Source organism: Panthera pardus, unplaced genomic scaffold, assembly GCF_024362965.1.
Source record: "Panthera pardus isolate Hobbes unplaced genomic scaffold, ASM2436296v1 HiC_scaffold_3, whole genome shotgun sequence".
NCBI classification, from domain to species: domain Eukaryota; kingdom Metazoa; phylum Chordata; class Mammalia; order Carnivora; family Felidae; genus Panthera; species Panthera pardus.
Window position 1 is genome coordinate 30,336,718 of NW_026526876.1, and position 19,122 is coordinate 30,355,839.

Sequence of the window (19,122 nt, forward strand, 5' to 3'; positions counted from 1 at the left end):
AAAGGGCTTGGCAAGTGGGTGTGAGGGTACCCAGGATGTCCTCAGCATGGAGTATCTCAAAGCCACCGCTCCGCCATTAGAACTAATTCACGTGTGTGTGTGTGTGTGTGTGTGTGTGTGTGTATCTCCTGGGAAGCTATTAAGTTTCTCATTTTAAACATGAAGAAGGGTGCCTGGGTAGCTCAGTCGGTTACGCATCAGACTCTCGGTTTGGGCTTGGGTCACGGTCTCGTGGTTTGCTGAGTCTGAGCCCCACATCCGGCTCTGTGCTGGCAGTGCAGAACCTTCTTGGGATGCTCTCTCTTCTCCTTCTCTCTCTGCCTCTCCCCCACTCACAGTCTCTGCCTCTCTCCAAATAAATAAACTTTAAAAACATTTAAAGATGAAGAAACTGACACACGTAAATACACACACACAGACACCCAGGAGAGATTGACGGATAGACCTGGCTCACTTTCCTCCATCCTGGAAAAGCCGCTTGGGACAAGGGCACTCACAATTTTCTGGGCAGGAGTCTCCCTGCCCTGACTAACCCCCAGAGCCAGGATAGAACAGGGAGACAGCAGGTTCCTGATGAGATATTTTGTTCCCTGCTTTTGACCAGTTGGATTTCTTTAGAGAAATGCTTGCTTATGTCCTTTGTCCATCGTTCTCCTGAGACCAACCCCCGACCTTGAATAATATACTCTGGACGTGGAGCCCATATTCTTGACTCCATCCGGCTGAGGTCAGGCTGCCTGTGGCACAGAAAGCAGGGGCGGGAGGAGTAAAGGTGGGGTCTAGGGGCCTGCGTACTCCAGCAGGAGGCTGTGAGGAGACAGATGGCTGACCTTCCCTTTATTAAGCACCTACTATACGCTCAGTGCATTAAATATATTACCTCACTGTTAACCAGCCCTTGGTTCCACTGGACTGTCCTCTTGACATGAGAAAACAGAGGCTCAGAGTGGTTAATTGGCTTATTGAAGATCACACAGCTAGTTAAGCATCAGAGCCAGAATTTGAGCCCAGCCCTGTCCTGTTCCAAAGCTATGTTCTTAATTATTCCCACTCCCCTCTCTTCCATCATCCCTGCGCTGGTTTCTGTAGCTACCTGCGGGGAAGAGGAAGGTGCTGTCTTTTTGACCTGTGGTCAGGAAGGGAGAGAGAGAACATGGGCTTGTGCAAGTAAGCAAAGACCACCCAAGTGAGAGCAAGCAAAGGCTGTGTTTTCAGAGCTCGCTACCACAAGGGAGTCAGCCCCCATCGCTTGAGTTTGGAAGAGAATTGAAGGCCGGCCGAGGAATAGGAGATCTTTATAATGGGAGACAGGGAAGGCTTCAGGTTCTGCTCAGAGGCTGTTGGCATGGAACCTGTGGATGTGCTCGCTAGAAAGGGGGGTGCCCTATGTGATTGGGTTCGGGGAGCATGTTTGGCTTTTCCCAGTTTGTCCTACGTTGGAAGCAGGGGCAAAATGAGGGAAGCTGTCGGCTGTTGGTCCAGTCTCGGCTGCGTCTGGGCTATTACTACACGGGTATGCTTTGGCTTCCCAGACTAATGGCAGCAGAGAGTGGTTTCCCTCCTTGGCTGTTGCTACGGGAAGTGATCAGAGTTCTGTTTTTCTGTATGGCGTGGCCCCTGTTTGTCTGTGTATCTGGTCTCTCAGACTCCTCCCCAGAGTCCTGGAGGAGGGGCCTTCCTGGCCTGGTGCTGGCCAGAGGCTCCCTGCCTCGGGCTCCCTCCTGCCTTCTGCCCTTTCTGGAGCCCCTGGTCCCAGTAAGTCTCCTTGCTATTTGCTGTGCACCATCTCAATTCTCATAATAGCCCCCAAAGGGAAATTATATTCGTTATCATTGCCGCGCCATAGCTCATCCCCAAATTTAGCAAATATTGATGATTTCACAGTTTTCTGAGGGCCAGGAAGCCAGAAGCGGCGTAGCTGGGTGGTTCTAGCTCAGGGTCTCTTGTGAGGTTGTAGCCCAGGGGTTGGTGGGGGCCACAGTCACTTGAAAGCTCGCCTGGGGGTAAAGGGTTGGCTTCCAAGATGGCTGCCTGACACAGCTCTTGTCTTGAGGCCTCAGTTTCTGCCCAGGTAGACCTTTCCACAGAGCCCCTCTTGAAGAACGTGCTTGGCGGTGGGCCACGCGTGGGAGGGGTGGAAGAGTGAGCTTGTAGAGGGCAGTGGGTTAGCTATCATTGTTATGTAAGCTTCATGGCAACCTCATAGAGAGAAACCATTAGCCCCATTTGACAGATGAGAAAATGGAGCCTCTGGAAGGAGAGAAATTTTGCCTGAGGACACAGCCTGTAGCTGATATGGCCAGGATTTAAGCCCTTCTCTACCTTAAAACCTAACCCTAGCTCTTTCCAGCCCTTGGTGTGCGTCCAGGGGGGTGGGGTGGGCTTCGTTGTTAGGGAAAGACGCCCCTCCCCCAGCCCCCAGAGCCTCCAGGAGGCCTCAGGAGCCTGAGAAGTTGTCTGTCAACTGGGTTGCCTTCTCTGCTCTAGAGACAAGGAAGCTGGTGCCTCTGGGCCCAGCTGCCACCCACACAGGACTATTTTTACCCTCCACCTCAGTGACAAGTCTGCATCTCCCCGCTCTGGAAAGGCCATCTGGGTAGTCTGGCTGTCCCAGGAAGAGCCTCCACCCTGAGGCCACCGTTTATGCCCCGCTGTTCCCGCAGCTGTTTCTAGATGAACCTGTAGCTCTCCGGCATGCCTTGGCCAACCGAGGTCAGTACGATGCCTCCATCCCCTGGATTCCTGTCAGCACAGAGCCCTACGCAGGGTTCGAACCCACGCACCGTGAGATCGTGACCTGAGCCCAAGTCGGACACTTAACCCACTGCGCCACCCAGGCGCCCTGGGGCCATTTTAACGATATGAATGATTTTCAGACTACACACAGAAACACTTGAAAACTGCAAATACATGACTGTTGTATAAGGTACTTCAGGGAGCCTGAGAACCTTTGGACATAATTTATTTTCTGAAGTGGTCTCAAACAACCCCCTAGGATCCTGCGTGTGCTATTCATTTGTTTGGCAAACTCTCCCCGAGCCGGTAAAGGTTGCCTCCTGCCAGGTTCCTGTCCAAATGATCTCATGTTTCACCCTGGCAGACGGGAAGTTAATAATGTTTTACTGCCCCTCTCACAGAATTAAAATAAACACAATTGTCAGGTTCAGCCTTTGTCCCCCATGCAAAGTGGAAAGCAGAGGAGCCCCCCCCCCCCCCCCCCCCCCCCGGCAAAGCAGCAGGAGGGAGAGACACGGAAGGGGTTTCTGTGCAGTAGTAGAAAGGGGGCAGTGCCTGTGTCAGTAGCAGGGCAGACAGCTGAGACACAGATCATGGGGGATGGTGGAGCTTCGCACCCCCCTCCCCCCACCTCCCCTCCCCCCACCTGTCCGATTTGTGTTTTGGAGAATACCTGGATATGGAAGACCTAGGATCTATTTCTGCTTTTGCCCCTAATTGACTGTGTGCCCTTGAGCAAGTTAGTCATTCTCCCTGGGCCTCGATTGGCTCATCTGTAAATCAAGGGACCTGGATCAGATCATCTTCAGTAAAACTGCATTTACAAAAACAGGTAGTGGGTCAGAGGGGCCATGGTCTGCCTTCCTCGGCTCTACATTTCCTGAGGGGTTCAGAGAGCACGGCGCCCAAGATCTGTGCCTGGTCTGCACCTAGAGCGCTGCCTGGGCCCCCATTACCCCAGCTGTGAAATAAGGAGCATGATTAATACCTGCGTCCCGTGAACTGCCCCTTAGAGGTGACACTGACCAAAAGAGGTCTGTTTAATACAGACTCTCAGAGCCTTAATATGTTGGTGGTGCATTGTGAATTTCCCGGGGCGGGGGCGGGGGAGGGGATGCAGGATGCAGCATTTAACTAACACAAACTAATATTTTTTGCTACGATGTACCTTTCAGCACAGTTTGGGAAATGCCCTGTCATCTCCCTAGAGTCTCAGTTTTCTTCCTTCCTTGTAAAACAGGGATGATGACAGCACCTGCCCCCTAAAGTGTCGGGATGGCTGAACGGGTAGTGCCTGGAAACAGGCCTGGCACAGAATAAATGTTCAATAAATGCTGGTAGCTATTATTTCTAATAAGGTTCTTCCTTTCCAGCTCTGGCATTCTTTTCTTCCAACTGGAGCATGTAATTAAACTCCAAAGCATCTGGCCTCCCCTGTTGAAAGAACAAGCCCAGAGGAAGGAAAAAGGAAGAGAAAGATCCCTCTGGATTGTCCATTTGTGCACCGGCCCTCACCGCCGGTTGTCACAACAGGGGAATGTAGCAAGATGCCAACCCCTAACGACAAGCTTGGGTGGGGGGGGGAGTCTGGGGATCCCTGCTCAGCTCAGATGCGGTGGGGGCGCATTTGAAAGGCACATTGGGGAGAGGTGGGATCAGTGTCGCTTTAGAGTCAAGCAGAGGAACCCAACCCCATCCTGCGTGGATCAGCTTCCCTTTCCCACTGTCCTGGGGCACAGCGATCCTGGCCACCGTTTAGGTATGTGTGACATGCTAGGGGAAACAGTGACAGGGAGAGCTGAGTCAGAAACGGCACGTAGGAAAATTCAGGCAAGGAAAGGCAATCCCAGAGAAACAGCATCTGCGGTGGCTTAGAAGCTCACGGGAGCTCGGGCTGTAATGGCAGGGACCCAGGGGTGGGGCGGGTAATGCAGAGGACTGTCAGGGGAGAAGGCTAACGAGTGCACAGGCCAGGACCACCAGAGACTTTATTAAAGTCGGCCGTAAATGTCAGGTACGTTCCCCTGTAGGAAACACACACACATACACACACACACACACACACACAACTCACTCACCCTTTTCTGCATTTTTCAAAATTTTGACCGTGAACATGTATAGCTATTATAAGAAGCAACGTTCATTTATTAGAAGAAAAAAATAATATTTTTGAAAAAGAAAAGAAATGATCACCCTTGCGACCATGCGGAGACCAGTCGGGGGTGGGGGGCTGCAGTTGACCAGGCGAAAGGCAGTGATGAGCAATTCCACTCACAGGTATATACCCAAAAGGGTTGAAAGCTGGCACAAATGCACGTTCATGAATGTTCATAGCAGTGTTACTCACAATAGCCACAAAGTAGACTCAAAGCACCAAATATCCATCAACAGATGAATGGGCAAACAAAATGTGATCTATCCAGACAATGGGACATGATTCATACAAAGTACTGACACGTGCCACAACGTGGACAAACCTTGAAAATGTTCTGCAAAGTGCAAGAAGCCAGACCCAAAAGGTCGTATGTGGTACGACTTCGTTTATATGAAATCCCCAGAGTGGGTTAAGTCCACAGAGGCAGAATGCAGACCGATGGTTGTGAGGGGCTGACAGGAGAAGAGAACGGGGAACAACAGCTTGACAGGTATGAGACAAAGAAAGTCCCAGCACTTGGAACCCTGAGCTGTCCCACAGTTTGGTAACACAGCTTGGTAAGCCTTTCAGTCCCTCTTTGTGAGTTAAGCTACCTCAAGCTGACTTTTGGTCACTTACCACCAAAAAAGTTCTATCTTCTTCACCTGATACATTCTATAAGCCTCTTCGCCAAAGTTCTGGAGTCGAGAACAAGGTGATCAAGGGGCTCCTGGGCAGCTCAGTCGGTTAAGCGTCCAGCTTCAGCTCAGGTCACGATCTCGCGGTCTGTGAGTTCGAGCCCCGCGTCGGGCTCTGTGCTGACAGCTCAGAGCCTGGAGCCTGCTTCGGATTCTGGTCTCCCTCTCTCTCTCTCAGCCCCTCCCCTGCTTGTGCTCTGCCTTCCTCTCTCAAAAATAAATAACCATGAAAAAAAAAAACCCTTTTTTTAAGTATACCTTTTGTTTTGAAATAAAATACAGGAACAAGCACCTCATCCATACAAGGTGCTCCAGATCATCTGTGACGCCTGCCACTGCAGCCCAGCAGGGAGGCAGGCTCATGGAGACACCGGGGCTCCGTGAGTTAGGCAGGCTGAGTTAAGCCTCCTCCAGTGTTTCCTGGGGTGAGTGTGCCCACATCACAGAATCAGAGGCACCGAACGTGCAATTTCCGGCACGAGGTAGGTGCTCAACCACGTTTGCTTCTCTCTCCGCAAGCAGCTCACAGTGAGAGCCTGCAGGCAGTCACCTTAGTTGTTCTTGCAGAAGGAAAAGGATTGGCTTTGCCCAAAGTGGGTCCATAGCTGCCGGTCCCCGGTGCCCGTGCAGCTGTGCTAGCCAGCAGCCGCCGCTCATCAGCTCTGGCTCGGAATCCCTGCTGCCCTGGAAATTTCCCCGTGCTGCCCGGAAAGACTCTGGCTTCTCATCATCACTACCTGTTGACCTTCCTATCAATATGCCCTGCATCCACTATCCCAGATTGGGTCCCATCAGCATAAAGAAGGGCTCTCAGTCTTCCTGGGGCTGTACCCCTTTAATAAAAAGGACAGTAGCGGCTGCCATATACTGACCCTACATGTGCCTGAACTTACATCCCACACGCCCTGCCCCTCCCCCCCCCCCCCCCCCCCCCCGCCCCCAGCCTCAACTCTGCAGGGTGTGTGACAGTATTCGAATGTCACAGGTGAGGCTCAGAGAGGTGAAGGAACTCATTCAAGGTCACACAGCTGGGACGTGGCAGGCCTGTCTGGCTCCCAGGCTTCTCCCCTGCACCACACTGCCCTTCTTAGCTGTCCTGTCCTTCCACCTCAAAACGCAGACGCTCGCCACTTGATGGGCAGCCAAGTTTGATAACCATTGTTATAAAGGCAGCGATTCTCAGCATTGACTATAGAATCGCCTGGAAAGATTTTCTAGATGCTGGGAGCAGGGTGGGGGTAGTAACAGGAAGGGGATGCTGGAGGCCTTTTATAGGGTTGTAGTAACGTTCTACATTTTTTTTTAATGTTTATTTATTTTTGAGAGAGAGAGAGAGAGAGACAGAGCACAAGCAGGGGAGGGGCAGAGAGAGAGGGAGACACAGAATCCGAAGCAGGCTCCAGGCTCCGAGCTGTCAGCACCGACCAACGTGGGGCTTGAACCCACGAACCGTGAGATCCTGACCTGAGCCGAAGTCGGCTGCTTAACCTACTGAGCCCCCCAGGTGCCCCCTCCGCATGATTTTATAATCTTCATAAGAGACAAGATGTTCAGCACTAGATTGTAACCATACTAGACTCTAACCCTAACCCCAACCCCAACCCTAAACTTAACCCTAACCCCAACCCTAACCCTGACCCTAACCTTAACCTTAACCTAAGCCTCATACTTTTTGATCTGTGTGTTGGATACTTGGGTGTGTCCACTTCTGTGAAAATTGTGGAGGTATACGTTTAGGATTTGTATACTTTTCCTCTGTGTAGGTTATTCTATAGCAAAAAAAAAAAATTTTTTTTAAGGAAATAAAAAAAAGCCGTTGTCCTCAGCGCCTTCGCTGCCTCCTGAGAAAAGGCAGTCTGTGGCCCCAGACTCAACGTCTTGAAGATGCTTTTCACAGCATTGAGCAGTTGTTGGCCTTTGAGTGTGTGCCTGTCCTTGACAATGAACACACCTGCTTTCTTACCGCTGCTGCTTCTCCCTGGGCCGGTGCCGGGCTTAGCTACAAATTGCCCGCTGTTGTGCGGTGACAGGTACTCAATGGTCAGGCCCCATGGCTAGGCTCCACAAGCGTCTCCCTCCCACAGTTGGACTGAGAGGACCCCATGCTGCCCAAGTCCCAGGACTTAGGGCAGCAGAGACATAAGCAGCTACAGCAGGGACATAAGCACCTGCGCCTAAGCTGGGAGCCCTCTGCTCACGTCTGCCCTTGTATCCTAATGAGTCCCTGGACACATGCTCTCTGGTCTTCACGTACAGACCCGCCAGTAGGGCCCATGGATGTTGGAGATGAAGGGTCTGTTTCTCATCATCATCTGCAGCGAGGTGTCGTCACACGACTCAGTTTCTGGCCAAGAGAATGTACGTGGAGTAGTCTGCACAATTCTGGAAATTGCCCTAAGGAGGAGAGTGCTCTTTTCCCTCTGTTCTTTCCTGTTACTTGGGATATGGCCTGGAAGGGCTGCGTTCCAGCAGCCATATTGTGCTGTGGAACAAAGTCATGCTCGAGGATAAGAGAGCGACAAGACAGGGGAGGCTGGGTCCTCGCTGTCATCTTTGCCCCCTGGAGCACCCTGCTGGCTGTGGGCTGACTCCCTCAGGGCATTTAACATGAGGGAGAAATGAGCTTCTACCCTATTCGAGCCGATGACACTTGGGGTTTTTCCATTCCTGTCAACTCAACTTAATCCTAAGTAATACTCAGGGCTTCTGACTTGATCTTTGGCCTGAGTTCCTGCCCAGCATGAGGAGCAGGGTCCTGGCTTGCTCCCCCCGTGGACTGGAGGGCTGCCTCCACCCCATCTCCGCAGCTGGACCCTGCCAACTGCACCCCATCCGTGCTGCCTGCAGGATTTTGTGTTGCTGGGCTTGCCTCTTGCCTGGGTGGACTACACCCCATCATTCCAGTTGCTTTTCTGGGGTAAGCCCTGCTTCCCTCTCATTCTTTTACCCTTGGATCCTTCCTGTGCCTAACAGGCTGGCCGCTTTCTGGAAAACTACAGCAGGGCCAGTGCCTATAATACCTTCCCCCGTGGACAGTCCAGGAGCAGCCGGTTTCTGAGACATAAAAACAATGGTAAGGTCATTCATTTATTCATTCAGCAGACGAGTGTCTATCACAGGCCCTGGGATCACAACGGTAAGTGAGATGAGGTCGAGAGGCAGGCCTAGCATGGTGGGTACAAGCACAGGCTGTAGAGTGAGAATATCAGACACAGCCATCCAAGGCACTGGAACTGATCACAAGCATTTTCAGTGGTTTCCTTTAAGAATATGTCCATGGCCTTGGCCGTGTGTGCAAGCCCGTATGAGTCACTACACCTGCCTGGTCCTCAGCTTATCTGAACACGACATGGCTGAACTGGATGATGTTTAAGACTCTGTGCAGGTCTGTCCTCCTATGGTAGTCTTGCAAAAACAAAACAAAACAAAGCACCCAAATCTTGATCTGACCGAACCCCTAGATTCAACTACAGGAAATGCAGAAAACAGAGCAATGTGTGAAGCCACGTCATGGGTTTGCAATCACAAAAACCCACACTGCGGACAATCTGCAGGATACACGACATGCCTTCTCCGGTGATAAATCGCAAGCAAAAAGAGAAAGCTGGAGGAGGAACCTGTGGTTTAAAAGAGATTCAAGAGACATCAGCCAGTCACATCTGAGTGCATCTGATCCCAATCTTGATTGGATCAAACTGTTCGAAGTGTTTTTTGACCGGACACCATTGGAGATTTGAACACTGAATACGTGACGATGTTAAAGAACTGTTGTTTCAAGAAAGATACTAGTGATTGACAAAGCGCAGAGACGCAGCCAGCAGCAGGGGCCTATTATGAAATAGGGCCGGGGAGTAGGGGAGAAGAGACTGCCAGGAGTCTTACCCCCAGCTCGCCCATTAGCTCACTCGAGTCCCTTCCTCTCCCCAGGCCTCGGTTTCCCCATCTAGGGAATGAAGCAGGTGGACCCAGTGTTTAACCTTGGCCTCCTTTTGCTTTGTCTTCACGTGGGCAGCCCTGGAGCCTTTACTCGGTGCCGTATCAACCCCACCCTGTGGCCACAGCAGCATAAAAGCAGCAGGAAGGCCGGAAGGCCAGAACCGCTGGCTCCTGCAGAACCTAGAAAAGGCCACCGCCCTGGGGCAACTCGCTTGAAGGATCAAGCTGCAGGATCCCAGGCGGGCTGGTCCAGTCCCGAGGGAAAGGATGAACTTCACTTACTCACGAACCATGGGCACGAGTTATCTGCTCACTGGGATGCTTTGGCCTTGTTCTGATAACTGGGCGTTCTGGTGAGTTCTCTTGGCCTGCATCCTGATCTGGTCAAGCTGCTCAGGACTCCAGCTGAGGTGGGGTACCGCTGCCTCTAACACACTCCTATGGACACACATGAACAATGCCACCGCATTGTTACAGGTCACGTGCCCCTCGATTCCTCGTGCTGGCCTCTGTTAAAGGCCATACTTTCATCGCTATGAACGTATCAGTCTTAACACGGAACCTCACGCAGTGCAAATGCTTAGCAAATAAATAGGGAAGATTTCCTTCCTGGACCATCAGAGACGCTTAAAATTCTCTGGAAGCATCAGGAACTTTATCTCCAGGAGGATAAGCTGAAATACTCATCGCCTGCTACCAACACCAACCAGTTTCACACATGAATTAAATAATACCCCAGCCCCAAAGAGAAAGAAAGACAATTCTGTTATAATGAGCAGTAAGAGCAGGCACCTGGGTGGCTCAGTTGGTTGAGCCTCCAACTTCGGCTCGGGTCACCATCTCGTGGTTCATAGGTTCAAGCCCCGCATCGAGCTCTGTGTTGACAGCTCAGAGCCTAGAGTCTGCTTCAGATTCTGTGCCTCCCTCTCTCTGCTCCTCCCCTACTCTCTCTCTCTCTCTCTCTCAAAAATAAATAAACATTAAATTTATTTGTTTAATAATAAATAATGTTTGTTTATTTTTGAGAGAGAGAGAAAGAGAGAGAGCAGGGGAGGGGCAGAAAGAAAGACAGGGAGAGAGGGAGAATCCTAAGCAGGATCCGCGTCAGAGCCTGACACAGGACTCAGTCCTACGAACTGTGAGATCATGATCTGATCTGAAACCAAGAGTCAGATGCTTAAGTGAGTGAGCCACCCGGGTGCCCCTGACCATTTCTTTCTTTCTTTCTTTCTTTCTTTGAATGTATTTATTGTTTAATTTACATCCAAGTTAGTTAGCATGGTGCAACAATGATTTCAGGAGTAGATTCCTTAATGCCTTTTATCCATTTAGTCCATCCCCCCCTCCCACAACCCCTCCTGTAACCCTCAGTTTGTTCTCCATAGTTATGAGTCTCTTCTGTTTTGTCCCCCTCCCTGTTTTTAGATTATTTTTGTTTCCCTTCCCTTATGTTCATCTGTTTTGTCTCTTAAAGTCCTCATATGATTGAAGTCTTATGATTTTTGTCTTTCTCTGACTAATTTCACTTAGCATAATACCCTCCAGTTCCATCCACGTAGTTGCAAATGGCAAGATTTCATTATTTTTGACTGACGAGCAATACTCCATTGTATACCCCGTCTTCGTTATCCATTTATCCATCGATGGACATGTGGTCTCTTTCCATACTTTGGCTATTGTTGATAATGCTGCTGTAAAGTTTGGGGTGCATGTGTCCCTGCGAAACAGCACACCTGTATCCCTTGGATAAATACCTAGTAGTTCAATGGCTGGGTCCTAGAGTAGTTCTATTTTTAATTTTTTGAGGAACCTCCATACTGTTTCCCAGAGTGGCTGCCCCAGCTTGCACTCCCACCAACAATGCGAAAGAGATCCTCTTTCTCCGCATCCTCGCCAACATCTATTGTTGCCTGAGTTGTAACATTAAAAAAAAAATTTTTTTTTAAACTGGTAAAAAATGAGCAGTAACAGCTACACCCGCCATATTAGTATCAAACCCGGTTTCAAATCCTTGCTCTGCCTCCCACTAGCTCTGTGACTTCGGGCGAGTCACTTAACCTCTCTGCAGCTGATTTCACAAGAGTGCTGTGAAGGTGAAATTGTTCACTGCATACGGTGTTTGGCCTCATGCCCCACACGCTGGGAAGGCTCAGCCTGTGTTAGCAACAGTTCTTACTGGGAATCCTCCGTGGTGGCCTCCCACGGGTGCTCCCCATCTCCTCCCCACCCCCAATTCCTCGTCTCCTTTCCCTCGCCCTTATAAAAAATCTTTTCGGCGCTTCATTCTTTAGCTTCGTTGGCTGATGGAATCTTGTCGTGTTTTATGGTTTTTCAGGCAAGGCGGAGAGCCGATAGGGAGGCTACTCCAGGCCTAGGTCTTCCAGAGGCACCTTGAGAATCGCAACTTGCTGGGGCCATCTCCAACTACTCCGTATCAGCCCTGCAGATAACTCACGTGGAGCTATGGCTACCCGCCCACCTCCCCAGGAGGGGAGCACGCTGGAGGGACTTCTTAATTGTGGGTGCCGGCGACTCACGCTTCCTGTATGTGGGCCGCTGCTTCCCCCTAGTGGCCACTGGATAGATTGCACAGCGAGTTGGCCTGAGGACAACGATGTGGGAGAAGTACCTCCCCCCGCCCTGCACCGGGGAGGGGGGCGGTTCTCAACCGTGACGGACCTGTAACTCTCTTCTCATAAAATGTATTGTGTGTAACTATAGTATACCTTATTCAGGTATTGGCCTACACTGAACGACATATTTCTAAAAATACGATTTGGTAATCTTTGACATACGTATATACCCATGAAACCGCCATCACAATCAAGATAGTTAATATCTCTTCGCTCCCCAAAGTTTTCTTGTGTCCTTCAGTAACCCCTCCCTCCGCCCCTTTCTGCTCCCCCATCCCCAAGCAACTACTGGTCTACTTCCTGTCATTATAAATTGGTTGACATTTTCTAGAGTTTCTTATAAATGGAACCGTGCAGTATCTGCTTTTCTTTCTCCTCCTCGTCCTCCTCCTTCTCCTCCTTCTCTCCTCTCCCTCCCTCTCCTTCTCTTTCTTCTTCTTTTTTCGGTCTGACTTCTTTCCCTCAGCATAATCACTTTGAAATTTATCCATTGCATGGACCAGTAGTATATTCCTTTTTATTACTAGGTAGTATTTCCATTGTATGAATGTACTGCCATTTGTCTGCCCATTCAGAATGTTGGTACTTTTAAAAATCAGTCTACTGCCCTAAATATAATAGGAACTGAAAGAAAGGAATAAAACAATAGGTAAATCCCATGTAAATGCTCAGACATGATCGCCCCGGAACATACAATGATGTAGTCAGATACTTCACCTATACATACAGTTACATGGACCCGCTTCTTTGCCGGAGGCTTTGGTTTGGCTCCAAAGGCCAGCGGTTGACCCCTCCACACAGGAGGGGACGATGCTGTGTGGCCTGACGCGTGGGGCCCGAGACTGAGCAGGAGAGGTGGACACAGGCAGATGTCAGCTCCGTGGAAAGATTTCTCACAGGGCTGACCATCAGGGAGGCATGGCCAGTCTCATACACTAAGGTCCCTATTTGATTTCTCAAAGGTGTGTTTGTATTTTACTTACCTTGCATTTCCCAGCGCAATACCGGGGCTTTCTGTTGGCACTTTTCTGAACCGAGACTTAAGACTTACTTCCTGCCCTCTGCTCTAAAGGCCAGTAGCTGGCATTGGCACATCTCTATCCTGCTGGGAGCCTGTCTCAGGACGGAATATACTTTTATGGAAGAAAGTGTTTAGTGGTGCTTTTGAGGCAACAAGACTTTAGAAACTTCTACTACAGAGGCACCTGGGTGGCTCAGTCAATTAAGCATCCGGCTCACATCATGATCTCATGGTTTCATGAGTTCAAGCCCCGAGTTGGGCTCTGTGCTGGCAGCATGGAGCCTGCTTGGGATTCTCTCTCTCTCTCTCTCTCTCTCTCTCTCTCTCTCTCCTCTGCTCACTCTGTCTCTCTCAAAATAAATAAACTTAAAAAAAAAAAAGAAACTTCTAAAAATAAAGCCTTCAGTTATACTTACCTTCTTGGATAATCTATCCACCATGTTATTATTAAAGGAGTCTGTTGTTTGGTGGTAACCCTTGACTTCAGACTGGCTTGTTCTTGCAAGGAACCCATTCCAGAAACTGAAGAATTTCCTTTAACCAGCTCTAATGCTACAGAGAAGTATCAAAGTCCGTAGCAAGTATGGTGGGACATGTAATATGCGAGGTCTCTAGTCTTTGTTTCTTTTCTTTTTCTCCTTCTCCTTCTCCTTCTCCTTCTCCTTCTCCTTCTTCTTCTTTTGAAAGAGAGAGAGAGAGAGCACGTATGTATGCACCCATGCATGTGAGTAGGGGAGGAGCAGAGAGAGAGAAGGAGAGAGAATCTTAAGCAATCTCCATATCCAGCGTGGAGCCCAATGCGGGGCTCGATTTCGTGGTTCGTGAGATCATGACCTGAGCCGAAATCAAGGGTCGGACGCTTAACTGACTGAGCCACCCAGACCCCCTTCTAGTCTTCGTTTCTTGATTCCGTTTTTAACACGCCACCCACACGTCCCCCCCCCCCCCCCGCCCCCGAAGTCCCTTAAATATCTTAATGCTTCCATTCTTATTCTTTGCTTCTTGTTGTTTGCCTTGGAAATGTTTTCCTTCTTTTTTCTAACTTCTCATTGCATGATCAGTCCGTTTGTTTTGCTTTGTTTGAAGGAAAGCAGTTAGGACTACACATTTGCTTCTAAATACATTTTGATTAAGTTTCAGAAACTGCCTATGTTCCTTCATTCTCATCGTTTTAGAAACCTGTTATTCCAGATTTTAATTTGCCTTTGACCTAATAATTATGCCGGGGGGAAAAGTATGTGCATGTTTCTTTGAAAGTCATAAGAAATTGGGTGGTTTCTTTTACACTGTAGCCTGAGTGTGGAGTCTATAGAATTCCTCCTTTGTGGAGAGCTTGACGTGTTATTTGTAGCCTAGTTTAGAGTCAAATTGTGTAAATATTCGTGAAGTAGTTGAGAAGGTGTGTATTCTGTGGGATAAAGTACAAGCCCAATAATAAAGCCAAAAATTCAGTCTTCTAAATATATGGTTTGAATATATTCCAAAGACAGTGGTGGAACATCTCTGGTGTCTCCGTCCCTGTTTAAGTCTAGAAGCTCTGTGGTCTGTACTCATTCTCTCTGGTCTCATTGTTTTCCACATGCCTTTCCGCTCTGCACTTGGAGAGCTTTTCAAGTGTGTGTGGCTCCAGCCTCGAGGAACTTTTCTGTGCTGTGGACTCTGCTCTTTGAGCCTTCAATGCAGATCTCATTCCCGGCACTGGGTTTGGGTTCCTTGCATTCTGCGTTTCGGCAAGCTGTATCCATCTTTCTCATATTTTATGGAGAACTCAAAGCAGACATTTCCTTAGGTAGAGCAATTTATTTCCAGAAGCATCCTCTTCCAGCATTGCCCTGAGAACTGGCAAGAGAAGTCCCCAAGTGGGCCCTGTGCTTCAGAGTTCCCCACAACGGGGGCGCCCGGGAGGCTCAGTTGGTGAAGGCTCCGACTTGGGCTCAGGTCGTGATCTCGTGGGTCGTGGGTTCAAGCCCCGCATCGGGCTCTGTGCTGACATCTCGGAGCCTGGAGCCTGCTTCGGATTCTGTGTCTCCCTCTCTCTCTCTGCCCCTCCCCCGCTCATGCTCTGTCTCTCTCTCAAAAATGAATAAACCTTAAAAAAAAATTGGAAAATAGAGTACCCCCCAACAAAATAATCAGATTTATTAAGGACCGCACAATGCCTCTGGCGCTCAGCACTCGCACAGCAGGACCTAACCCTAAACATCCGTGCTCTTCAACAATGTTCAGGCCCCAGGGAGATGCTTCACATCTGACCCTATATTGATGGGGAGAAAAATGCATCAGCTTTGAAAAGTTTAACGAAAGCTTGATGGGCCCCTGCTAGGTACTATCTCTCAGAGGGCAGAGAGATTTTCAGCAGAGAAGTACTTAGGTAAGAAAAAAGACAAATTAACTTGCCAGATCTTTCCTCTCAGCCGGAATGCAACAGATTAAACACAATGAAAGGGCATTTTCTAGTCGTGCTGACTATAGTTTCTTGTTTGCATCTTCTTATTCGTGGTTCTGGGGGTACTACACATGAATTAGGACGGCATTTGCATCCGTTGTAAATGGAAACTGAGGACATTTTTGCGACATTACATAAGCCATGTTACACATTATTCAAATTTGCATGTATATCTAGACTTTAGACATAACGATACTGATTCTTTACACAGGCAGCGAGATGGACACTGAATGCTAGAATTATGAATTTTAACATTTTTATTTAAAAACTCGGGGCACCTGGGTGGCTCAGTCGGTTAAGCGTCCGACTTCAGCTCAGGTCATGATCTTGCAGTTTGTGGGTTCAGGCCCCGCATCGGGCTCTGTGCTGACAGCTCACAGCCTGGAGCCTGTTTCAGATTCTGTGTCTCTCTCTCTGTCTGGCCCTTCCCCTCTCGAGCTTTGTCTCTCTCACTCTCTCTCAAAAATAAATAAACATTAAAAAAATTTAAAAAATAAATTAAAAAAAATAAAAACTTACTTATTTGGGGGGGGTGCCTGACTGGCTCAACTGGTAAACATTAAACATTTGAAAAATAAACGTTTTTTAGTATATGTGCTGCCGAAGCGAGCACAATAAACGTTTTTTAAAAATTAGAAGAGAAAGAACATGTGACTCTTGATCGCAGGGTCACGAGTTTGAGCCCCATGTTGTGGTTAAATTTACTAAAAATAAATATATAAAATAAGTAATAAAAAGTTACTTATTTATAAATAAAATTTTAAATTAAATGTATAATTTAAATACAGTTTAAGTTAAACTTTAAAATTAAGTTATTTAATAAAATTTAATTAAGGTTTTAGAGAGTATAATGATATACAGTATTTGGACTTATGTATATTTGATATAAAAATTTGATATTCAGTAATTCTAATCTTTATTTTGCCTTCTGCATTATTAGATACTTTTCAATGCTTAAAAAAAAACCCTAACTTTTTGGAAAAACACTGGAAAATTTTTTCATAAAAAATTGTCGCAAAAAAATTAATAAAAAATAAATATATTTACATTTTTGTTCTTTGAATATAATTGTTTTAATCCTTAAGTAAATTTTAAAATCTTTTTTTTTTAAGAGGAAGTGTGTGAGTGGAGAGGGGCAGAGAGAGAGAGAGAGAGAGAGAGAGAATCTTAAGCAGCCTCCAGGCTCAGTGCTGAGCCCCAAGCAGGACTCCATCCCAGGACCCTGGGATCATGACCTGAGCCGAAATCAAGAATTGGGTGCTCAACCGACTGAACCACCCAGGCACCCCTAAGATCTTGATTATCATAACATAATTAGGGGCGCCTGGGTGGCTCAGTTGTTGAAGCATCCGACTCTTGGTTTCCCCTCGTGTCATGACCTCACAGTTCTTGAGTTCAAGCCCCGCATCAGGCTCTGTGCTGACAGTGAAGAACCTGCTTGGGATTCTCTCTCTCTCCTTCTCTCTCTGACCCTCTCCCACTCGCTCTCTCTGTCTCTGTCTCTCTCTCTCAAAATAAATAAATAAACTTAAAAAAAATAACATGATTAGCGATTTTGCTGAAAGGAAGAGAAGAAAAATTCCATGGGATCATCATCATCATTTATGAATGAGGTATACGTTTCTTACTCATCCCAACATCGTCAGCCCAAGCTGCAATGTCCTCAGGAAGAAAAGTCTGGAGGCGGAAGGTACAGGGCAGCACTGCCCACTTAAAGGCTCTTCCTGCTACCTTCTTTCTGCCAGCCCCTACCATCCTGTTTCAGAGGGTAATGTAGCCACCGGTAATAAAACTTTCCTTTGCCTCCTTTCTGCTACAGCAGGTGGTGACTAATGACACTAGGATGTGTGAGCTTCACGGGGAGGTGACAGATTGTCAGGTCACCGCTTCACAGGTGGTTAACCCCACGCTCCCTACTAAGCAGGCCTCTCTTGGTTGCAATTGACAGAAACTCACCTCGAACTTGTTGGCGCAGGAAGGGACATTTATTGAATTGCAGGATTGCAGTAAGGGCAAGACTGTGTTTGGGTCCCGGAAAGGGTAGACTCTAGGAATGGAATCCTGTCTGGACTCTGCTCCCTCTTCAAGGAAGCTTATGCTCTCAGATGGGCTGTGTCCACATGATTCCAAACTGTAGGCCTCTGGCCTCACTCCTGAAGGCTTCCCCTGTAAAGCTGAGCTGTTCCACTTAATTTCTATTCAAAATATAGTGGTGGGGGCCATAGGCACACCCTGTCACCCGGAACACAGTGTCCTGTGACTGGCACTCTCCACTACAACCCCATGGGGGAAGGAGTTCCCCCAAAGGTGGTACCACCCACCAAAGGGAAGGGAGGTGAGGAGGCAGAACAACTAGGACCCTCTGTGCTGCCCCACCCAGGGGCCTTCATGACAGCGATCACCAGTCAGTGCTTTGTACTTTCTGCGGGAAGCTTGCATGGGCCTCCGTTTGCATGGTTTGGACCCAAGTATGTCCAGGAGAATGATGACGTCACAGAACTGAGGTTCCAGAAGGCAGAGTGGCCCAGCGCTCCCACCTTCTTTAGAGCATGGGGAGCTGTGAACTAGGCGGGGCTAGAGTATAGTTCATGAGGAAGAGACTCTTCGTTCTACTGATTCTTGAGGAAAGCCCTGGCTGTCTGGGACCTGGGGTCAGAGAGGGGTAGGAGAGAGGTAAGCTTCGGAAGGGGAGGTGAGAATGCATCTACCAGAGGCACCGTATTCCCCATGGAGACCCCAAGGGGGGACTTCATGGGTAGAGAGAGAGCTCACCCGCTTCCCAAGGCTCAGTGACCCCTGGCAAGTCTTGGAAGGAACCTCCTGAGTCAGGGTGGAGCAGGGTTGCATGGGACACACTCATACTAAAAAATTATTTGTTGTTTGTCTGAAATTCTAATGTAGTTGGGCATCCTGTAAAACTTTCTTTACTAAATCTGGTAACGCCAGGGGGAGGGAGAGAAGCAAAAGAATGTTCACAAGCTCAGGCTGGTACGGAGTGAGCTTAGAAGACATCTGTGAGGAAACAAGGCCATTAGGGCAACCATCTTGCCCAAGCAGCAGCCTGTGGGTGGAGGAACCTAGGCCTTTGCTCTCAGGAACATACACCTGCTTTCAGGGGAAAGATACGCATGCACACACCCACCACACACACACACATGCACACGGTGACAGAAATAGCCCCATTCTGTGTTTTCATGGCATTGATAGTTTTTTTTTTCCAATGTTTATTTATTTTTGAGAGAGAGAGAGAGAGAGTATGAGCGGCAGAGGGGGAGAGAGAGAGGGAGACACAGAACCCAAAGCAGGCTCCAGGCTCCAAGCTGTCAGCACAGAGCCCGATGCTGGGCCTGAACCCATGAACCACGAGATCATGACCTGAGCGGAAGTTGGATGCTTAACCGACTGAGCCAGCCCAGGTGCCCCATCCAGTTCTTCACCAAGCTTCCCACCACCTTAGATTTAATATCCATTGATGATTCTTGCCCAAACTAATCTATGATGGCTGCAGAGTGATGATT

At 48.6% G+C, this 19,122-nt stretch overlaps 1 protein-coding gene across 2 annotated transcripts in view; it reads left to right on the top strand.

The window, feature by feature from the left end:
- Positions 1-19,122, top strand: part of LOC128774181 (lysozyme-like protein 6) — a 61,497-nt gene that overhangs the window by 34,560 nt on the left and 7,815 nt on the right. The window contains exon 2 of one of the 2 annotated variants that reach the window (XM_053892483.1): positions 9,581-9,857. The gene's annotated coding sequence lies outside the window, so the exon portion shown is untranslated. Of the gene's footprint in view, positions 1-9,580; positions 9,858-17,433; positions 18,278-19,122 lie in introns of those variants that run through there. The other variant, XM_053892484.1, reaches the window with a different exon arrangement.